At 53.5% G+C, this 8947-nt stretch overlaps 1 long non-coding RNA gene across 1 annotated transcript; it reads right to left on the bottom strand.

Moving 5' to 3' along the window:
• Nucleotides 1-1651: 1651 nt before the first annotated feature.
• On the bottom strand, nt 1652-8167 carry LOC138924295 (uncharacterized). Its single transcript, XR_011439234.1, has 2 exons — nt 8000-8167; nt 1652-1880 (listed from the first exon to the last, which is right to left on the bottom strand). It is a non-coding gene; the product is annotated as an uncharacterized lncRNA (long non-coding RNA).
• Nucleotides 8168-8947: the final 780 nt, after the last annotated feature.

Below are 8947 nucleotides of genomic sequence, written 5' to 3'. Positions count from 1 at the left end.
TTCCATCCCAAAGGACCAGTTTTCCCGCCACCCAAGGGACTCGCTTTCTTGAGTCCCCCCTGACAGGGAGGTCTGGGGAGTGACACAGACAGAGTCCATGCAGCTCCTGAATTGGCAGACCAGCCGGGTTGTTCCCAGCTCAGAAGCTGTGGTCTTGGTCTCCTTAAGGGCCTCACTGGGTGGGCAAGTCCAGACACAGCTTCTCCCTCCTTTTGTCTCCTCTAGGGGGCGACAGTGCAGCCTGCTGGTCCCCAGGGAGCAGATCTGGAGGGACTCCTGGTGCCCCAGGAGCACAGCCCTGGGATGAGGACACCACATCTGGTCACTGATGACCAGTGACCGCCCCAGGCTTGTCTCCTGTTTCTACCGACCCATGGGGAGACCAGCGGGGAGTTCTGCTTCCCTTTCCCTCAAGGCCTCTCGTGCCTTGATCCTCATCCAAGGATCTCCCTCGCTGTTTGGCAGGAAGAGACAAGACCCGCTGCGCATTTCTTGACTTCCTCCCTCTGGCTTCTGTCTTGTGCCTTCACAACCACCCCTCCACCCCCCACCCCCATTAGAACACTTGCTGGCTCACTTAACCTCACGGGGGTCAGAGGCCTTGGACAGGCCCTTCCTCCCTCTGAGCCTCGACGTTTTTATCTGCAAAACAGGAGAAATGATAACCACTGCATGGGGTGGTTTTCAACACAAATGAGACACAGATGTACATGGAAGCCTTACAGAGGCCTCAGTAAATGCGAGTGCGTGTCTCCTCCTTGGCAACTGCATCCTCTTTCTTGCCCCCTTCTTCTTCAGGCACACACCAGGAAGGAGCTGATGCCCCCGGGCTGTGTGCTCTTTCTGGGTCTGGGATGTGGAGCATCTCTTCCGGTGGAGATACAAGGCTGTCCCCATGGCGCCAACCAGCCCAGAGCACATCTTTAACACAGCTGCACACATAAAGACACTTCTAGTACCATCTACATCTACAAGTAGCAATCAGATACCGCCAAACCTCTGGCATTATAATCATAGTTCTTACATGATGCTGTCTAAGTGCAAGGCACAAGTTGGAGCCCTTTATGTACACTGACTCATTCAAGGTGAACACAAATATTATGCCCATTTTTTGCTCATTAGGAAAACTGAGGCCCAGAGACGTTAACCTTTTCGCCCGAGGTTGCACAGCTAGGAAGTGGCAGAGCTGAAATGAGAACCCAGATGGTCAGTTCCAGGATCTCTGCTCTAACCACAGTGCTATACTGCCTCTCATATTCCTGCCTGGGCAATCGTTCTGTCTTCCGGCCATTCCCTGACTGTTCCGTGCGGCAGCACCTGAGCACCACTTCCTGTCATGCTGCCTCGTGGCCCTGCTCTGTGACGCAAGTCCGCCGCGAGCTTCGACCTGAGAGGCGCAGCGTCTTGCTGTGAGGGAGAAGCTTCCCAAGGATGAGGACTGAATCAGGTTTTCTTCTCAACGACAGGGACCACCTGCCACTTGTGATGGCGACACGCTCAGGAGAGAGCACGCTGCTCATTTTGCTGATTTCTCTCAATTTAACAGGATGGAGGGAGAAAGCGCTCAGACAGAGAAAGAAGAAGAAGGGAATCAGCCCCAATCCAGATGAAGAGAGCCAGACACAGAATCATTTGAGCCACAGACATGTTGTTTGGCTACGAAATTTTCAATCTTTTAAGAAACACAGTATGGAATGGCAGGAATTGGTGGCATGGCAGGAGCTCCTCGGAGTGGGGGGGAAGCGGACACGATGGCAGGTTTCAGCGTGGCAGGACCCGCTAAGGGCAGAGGGGCTCCTGGGTCTCACTCCTGGAGGAGGAGGAGCGAGGGCTGGCCGGGACCACAGACCACGCAGCTCTGTTCCCTGCTGCTGGTGAGTCTGGGTGGAGAGAAAGCATAGCAGGAGCGATGTGGGCTGGGCTGTGGATTTGGGAGAGTTTCGACTATAAATAGTGAAGAGGATATAAAAAGCCTCAAGCAGATTTTTGGGAGTCCTAAATCCACCACGTAGATCAAGCAAGATAACGGGAACCATTGAGGTTTAGTAACTGGGCACGACGCCCCACCGCCCCACGCTTCTGCTGTCACACAACCCTGCCAGCGTCTGCCAAACCAAGGACACGTGCCTTGGGGAGGTGTGCAGCCAGCTCGCTAGCTGCCGGCGCTGCCCCAGTCGTCCTGCATGGATGACCTCACTCACCACCAGGAGGTACCATTTTACATCCCATCTTTGGTAGAGGAAACTGAGGCAGAGGAGGACAAGTGACCTGTCCAAAGTGACACAGCCAGCAAGTGCTGAGCTGAATTCCACACTCAGCCCAAGGCCCACACCCCTAACCATCGTCCCACCCTGCCTCAGAGACGGGACCGCGGAAGCCCACACTAAGGCAACCCTGCATGAAGTTATGCCAAAATCCGCAGAAAATCACCACAGCATGTGGAAAGGAAGGTGAAGTTCTCTGTGTCTTGCTTCTTGGGGCCTGTGGTCACCAGCCTTCCCTCATCTACTGCGCCCTTCTTTCACCGAATGCACTGACGCTTCAGGAACCCCTGTTGCACTCCTGCAGGCCCTGCTCAGCAGGCCTGAAGTGTGCCCTGGTCACTGGCTGGTCGGCAGGAACTGAGCCCCAGACCCTGCTGCCCTTGGCCCTGTGTCTGCTGCTGGCTTCGGGACACCTACAGTCAGGTCTTCAGTTCCTGACCTTTTAGGAAAATCACTGTCACCTAATATTGAGGGAAAGAGAACCTGGAAGGAGTGACATTTAGGATTATAGCTGGCTATCACATTTATGGGGAAAATCCAGGGCACCAATGGAATTTTTTTAAACCTACTGGATTCCCTTCATAGCCCAGCCTACCCATGTCAGACAACAAGGGTTGAGCAAGACCACTGGGTCTGAGGGGTCATCTTGCCAGGAAAGGGGGGCCCAGGGAGCCCCGTGAGATGAAAAGCAGCTACTGAGACCCAACTCCTAGTTGGGCACTGAGCTGGGTGTGAGCGATTCCACTACCAGTCCTCACAGTTGGGCCCCAAAACATAAGGCCATACAGCCAGGTGAGCAATTCTGCCTGGGGACAAAGAGAGAGAGGGCGGAGTGTGGGAGGGGGACTTTGCCTTAAGGAAGGCTTCACAGAGGTGACCTGCAGCCGGCGTGGGCATGCAAGGATGAATCTCAGTGTGCGGGAGGAGAGGGGAGGAAGGCCCGCCCAGGGAGGAACTGGTGACAGCCAAGCTGCCCGCGCCTGAATGGCTGGTCCATTTGGGAACCGCGTTTGGTCCCACGGTGGGGCAGGGAGAGCTAGAAAGAGTGCCAGCTTGCTAAAGGCCGTGAGGGCTGCGCCCTCAAGCTCGGTCTCCACCCTGACTGTCGAGAGTCTTGCGATGATGTAAGTAGGCTACAAGAGTGCTTAGGAACCAAGACGGTAAGACGGTGTGTTGAGGGGCAGTGGGCTGGGGACAGAGAGACTACGTGGGAAGTGGTCAAGAAAGCCCTTGGCCCGTGAGGACCTCAGCTGGGATGGGAGCCTAGGGATGGCGAGGAGGGGACGGGTAAGAGAGGCAGGAGTCAGGCAGAGACCACTGGGGTCACTGAGGGAACGACAGTTCTGTGGATGCCCCGGGGGCCCTGGAGGCCAGGTCCGGGCAGCGTGGAAGTGAGGAGGCTAGTATAGGCTGCTCTGGGTTTCAGAGGCTAGAAACAGTGGAGATGTTGAGTAAAGAGCTAAAGATGTGGGAGCCGAGGGGTGGCCTGCTGAAGACAGAGAAAGGCTGCAGAGACAGGTGTCAGAGCCACTGAGGTTAGGCTGGTTGGAACAGTGAGAGTGTCCCTCCTCTGCTTTCTACTCTTCTTGGAATCAAGTCCATATTCCTGCCAGGGTTGACGAAGCTGTCATAGCCTTGCCTCTGGCCATCCCTCCTGCCCCCTCTCATGCCACCCTCCTTTCATTATCAATGCCCCTGCCCCTCTGTCTCTTCCACCACACCACCTTCTTCCTGCCTCAGGGCCTTTGCATGTGCTGGTCCCATGCCAGGAGCTCTGCCTCGAGCTGGGTAATACATGGTAACCCACCTGGGAGAGACTGTGCTTCTCTTGGGTTCACCCCCCCATCTCAGCTCCTCCATCGCCTGTGTCACCAGTTCCCTCCACTGTAAATACTTGGTATGGTTTCTGCCTTCCCACTTAGACCTGACTGATGGTCCACTCATCTGGCTATTTCCTGTTTATTTCTTTGAGCTCAGCTTAAAAGTCACTTCCTTCAGAAAGCCTGAACCATGCAGCTCAAAGCTCTTTTAGCATCTGACAGACTCCACGGTGTGTGGTGGGGCGGGGTTGGGGGTAGAGCATACGGGATCTTTGGGGCCCTGTAAGGACTTTGGATTTTGCCCTGCATGAGACTAGAAGCTGTGGGAGAATTTTGAGCCAAGGAGTGGCCTGACTTCTGTTTTCACATGATCCTCCGAGTTGAGGATTGATTCAAGGGGGCAAGGGCAGAATAGGGAAGGCATCTAGGAGGCTGCTGAGTTACACCAGGTGAGCGGCAAGGGTGATCTGATCTGGGGTGGGGGCAGAGGGAGTGGTGAGAAGCCGTCAGACTCTGGGTGGATTTTGAAGGTAGAAACAACCGGATTCACTGACAGCCCGGCAGCGGGTGTGAGAGGAGGTGTCAAGGAGGACTGTAGGGTGGAGTTGCTTTTCACTGTGATGGGGAAAACTGGGGATGGAGTGGGTGGAGATCAGGAGTGCAGTTTTTTGTGATGTGCCTTAGACGCCCAAATGGAGAAGTTGCTGGCCGCCTAGAACTCAGGAGCAAGGTCCAAGCCAGCGATACATGTTGGGAGCCACAGCATGTAACGGGCATCTTCAGTTACGAGAATGGTGGACATCATCAGGGGCGTAGGGGTAGAGAGAAGAGAGAAGAAGCCCAAGAACTGGGCCTTGGGGTACTTGATGCTGAGAAGAAACCAGCAGTGAAGACTGAGAGGAGCAGCCGCTGAGGTCAGAGGAGAACAGGAGGTGGGCAGGGGTGTCCTGGAGGCCACATGAGGAATGCTGCAGGACAAGCAGGAAGGGCTCCTAGGAGGAGGGCTGAGAACTGACCACTGGATTTAGCAACCCGGGGGCTGCTGGTGACCGTGAGAGAGCGCGGGGGTGAGCAGAGAGGGTGTGGCCTGATTGAAGTGGGTCTGAGAAAGAGCAGGAGAGAAATTAAGACAGCAAGTAGAGACAACTCTTTCTTTCGAGAGTTTTGTTTTGCTAAGAAGGGAAGCAGAGAAATGGGAGGGTAGCGGGAGAGAGAGTTTTGTTTTAAGATGGATGGAACAATAGCATGTTGCTAAGTGAACAGAGACAATTCAGCAGGAGAAATTCATCAGAGTTAAGTACATAGAGAGAACTCAGAATGGGTGCAGGAACCCCTTCAGTAACTGCCATGCGGTGGGGTTAGCAGGGGACTGGAGGGGAAACCCTCAGGAGGAGCAGGAGCCCCCTCGACAGCAGCGGTGGGAAGGCAGAGCCGGCACGGCAGGTGCATGGGGAAGAAGGCCTCTTCTGAGAAAGATGTTAAGAAGGAAGCGGGGCTGGCAGCCCAGAGTGAGGCTGGAGGAGGGGTGGGAATTGAAGGAAGAAGAGAGAACAGTTGTGGACAAAAGGGGGATTCAGCCGGACTGCAGAGGGGTGTGGTGAGGAGTGTCAAGGAGACACAGTGGTTTGTTTCTTCTCCGGCCACGTTGGCTGTGGGGGCAGATGCCCAGTCAGTGGAGAGCTGGGTCCACAGTGACTCTCAGGTGAAGAGTGAGTGGCTTTTTCCAAGGCCTGGGTGGTGAAGACAGGGGGAGAGAAAGAGAGGTGGTGTGCAGGGGCACGAGGTGAGGGCGCCTTTGTAGGCTCAGGGAGCATCTAGGGAAAGGATTAAATCCGGAGGGTGGGTAACTGCCAGAGCAAGATCCCACAGAGGGAGGTATCCTCTGGGGTCTGGGGCAACAAGGGAGGGGCGGCTTTGAGAGGGGCAGGGAGACCCCAAGGGCAGGAGGACAGAAAACTGATGTGTTCGTGCCTTCTGGCCTTTGTTTCCTTGGGGGAAGAGAGAAGCTATAGGGTGGGATCACTTTCCAAGACAGGTAACTTTCCAGGAAGAAGCCAGGCAGCCGACTGCTCCACCTTACCAGCCAGGCCACTTCATTTACATCCTGAGATGCACTTCCCTATTATCTGCTTATGCGCTAGGGTTCTCATAATGATTCTTATCTAGAAAGGACTCATTTTCTTCTAGCTCCTCTTCTCTCCGGTACGTGCCTGCAACCCCCGACTCCCACCCCATCTTCTGCCTTGCTCCATTTGCCGTGACTATGGCAGGAGCTCAAGTTCCTAATTTACTCTCACTTGGGAAAAGTATTCAGGCAACAAACTTGAAACTCATCCTGGAGTGAAAGTGATGTCTCCACACAGGAACACAACACATACCTTGCCGCTGATATGCTGGACTTGGGGAAAACACAAGGCAATCCTGAGGGTCTGCATGGCATGGGGTCTGGGTGGCTCCTCCCTCCCTCCTTTCTTTCCCTCCTTTTCACTAGCTATTCACTTGCCGTCTGCTGTGTGCCTAACAGAATCTGTATGAAGGCGATACAATAGAAACTGAGAGGAGATAAACCTGCTGGGGGCCCACCTGGAGCCACCTCTTCCTAACACATCTCTGGTTTTGCTCAATCTGGGGCAGTAATGTGCTTGGGGAATGTTTCCCCAGGAGAAAAACCAAGACTGACACAAACTAAGCTGGGTCACCCTGTTCGCATTGTCAATGATGACTTGGCAGGGGGGTGGCCAACGGGGCCTGAGGGGAAATGAGCTGGGTGTTCTGGGTGTCTCCTCCCTAAGGAGATGAGAAACACTCAAGAGAGGGAAGCTCATTCCTGCCCTTCCTTCCTTGGAGGCTATCTTGAAAGATGCCCAATCTGTGGCAGTTATCTAGGCACATGAGGAGAAAGCCAGGCAAAGTACAGAAGAGCTATCTTGAACCCTGAATTAACAACCCTGGATCCACCTGTCACCAAATTCCAGTTCGTGAAATAATAAACGGTCCTTATGGTTTACACTCCTTTTCATTGGGTATTCCAGTACTTGTAACCAAAGGCATCCTAACAGCTGCAGCAAGGAGGAAATAAACAATTATGATTTTCTAACACATGTGGCTCTGAGCCTCCTGGAAGCCAAGGCAAAAAGGAAAACCAGATAAATTGCAAAGCTCTCATTCTTAGTTGAGAAGAGCTTCTGAGGGAGTTTCAGCGTTTTTGCTCCTAAATTCTTTGTTTGACACTAAATTTTCATGTGGGTGTTTATGAAAGGAAGATTGAGAGACATAATTGCTAGATCTAAGATAACTGTTTTTAGGAGAAGTAGTTTTCACAAGCCTTTTTCTTAAGATAATGAGGATCTAGATATAAAGGGGGAGTCTAACCACAGAATCAAAGACTGGGTGGGAGTGGAGTGGGCTTCAAGCTACTCCACGCCCTCCCCACCCCAGAAGGGCAAACATCCCCACAGAAAGGAGTAGAGCCCCATATGAACCGGAGCACACACTGAGGAGATGGCGAGACAAAGGGGCAGGACACAGAGGGGAAGGCAGAGCACAGAGAAGGATGGGGAGGAAGACTCCGGATCCACCACTGCCAGCAGGAGCAGCTGTGGGTGGGATTTGGGACAAATGAAAAAGAGAGAAAATAAAACCTGAAAGGCAGATAAGTGGAGCCAGCTGGGCTACCCCTGGTTAGTAGAAATACAGGGCCCAGGGAAAGGTTTCTCTGGGACGGGGTGGGAGGGAGGCAGAGGTCTACGCTTTCCTGGGCCCTCCCTTGTCCCAGGCCCATTCGCTGTGTGTGGCATCTGGGTCAGCATCTCCTGTCCCCCAGGCCAGGGACCTTGTGTGTTATCTGGGTTTGGCTGGGGGTGGGGGGCTGTCAGCTCTAAGGAATGCCTCTGCGGGTCCCTTCGGGCATCGCACCTCTGGACACCCTGCGTCCGAAGCATCCAGGTGTTCTCCCAACAGAAAGGTAGCTTTTGGAAATTCAAACTACCCAGCAACAGAAGAGCCTCTGCCTTCCTGGAGGATTCACAGCAGATTTTCAGTAAACACCGTATTCTCTGTACCTTGTCTGTAGGATGTTAACAGCTGCTAGGAGAAACAAAGGCCAAATGCATTTGAGAGAGTTAAACAGGTATCTTTGCTGCAATATGTCTTGAAGGCCTTAATACCAATATCTCATCAAATCTAAGAGACACCCTCCACTGGAAGATGCATCAGGATTTTATGTATGACTAAGAAAGAAAAATGTCCATGTTGGGAAGCCTCACAGGGGACCCCTCCAGAAAGCTGTAACAAGGAAAGGGGACACTGTGTGGGAGAACATGAGAAATAAGCCCCTCACACAGAGAGGGACAGCAAGGAACCCTCTGGTCTCTATCTTGCCCATGACAGAGGAGGGACAAATCCAGAGAAATGCCCTGTACTGATCATTTGAACCATAAGCTCGTTCCTAGTCCAGGGTCATACCACCCATGTGGTCTCCAAGGGGTCTCGGGAGCTGGGGCCCCAGATCACTGGCAGAAGCAAACGCTTTCTAGAAGAACTCGATTTCACTCTAGGCCAGTGGTGACTGCAAAGTACCAGCTGTGAGATGTACCCTGATTTCAGGGATGTTAACATGTGAGAAAACGTGCAACGAGGCATGGCTGAAGGAAGGAACGTTTATATGCCCGTGAACCCCCCAGAGGGACAGAGTGTGCAGCCTCACCCATTCCATCTCACTGGAGGGCTCTGGTGCCCAGGGGAAGAGTGGTCACTGTTGTCATTGTTGAGTGTTTACTAGGTGCCAGGTGCCGGGCAAGGGGCTTCGCACGTATCATCTCCCATTGGCCTTGCAGCCCCCTTGCCCGGGGACAGCATCATTAC

This window comes from Equus caballus, chromosome 1, assembly GCF_041296265.1.
Source record: "Equus caballus isolate H_3958 breed thoroughbred chromosome 1, TB-T2T, whole genome shotgun sequence".
Classification (NCBI taxonomy): Eukaryota; Metazoa; Chordata; class Mammalia; order Perissodactyla; family Equidae; genus Equus; species Equus caballus.
Note: the sequence above shows the minus strand (reverse complement) of the source record. Positions and strands in the feature narration are given on the sequence as shown.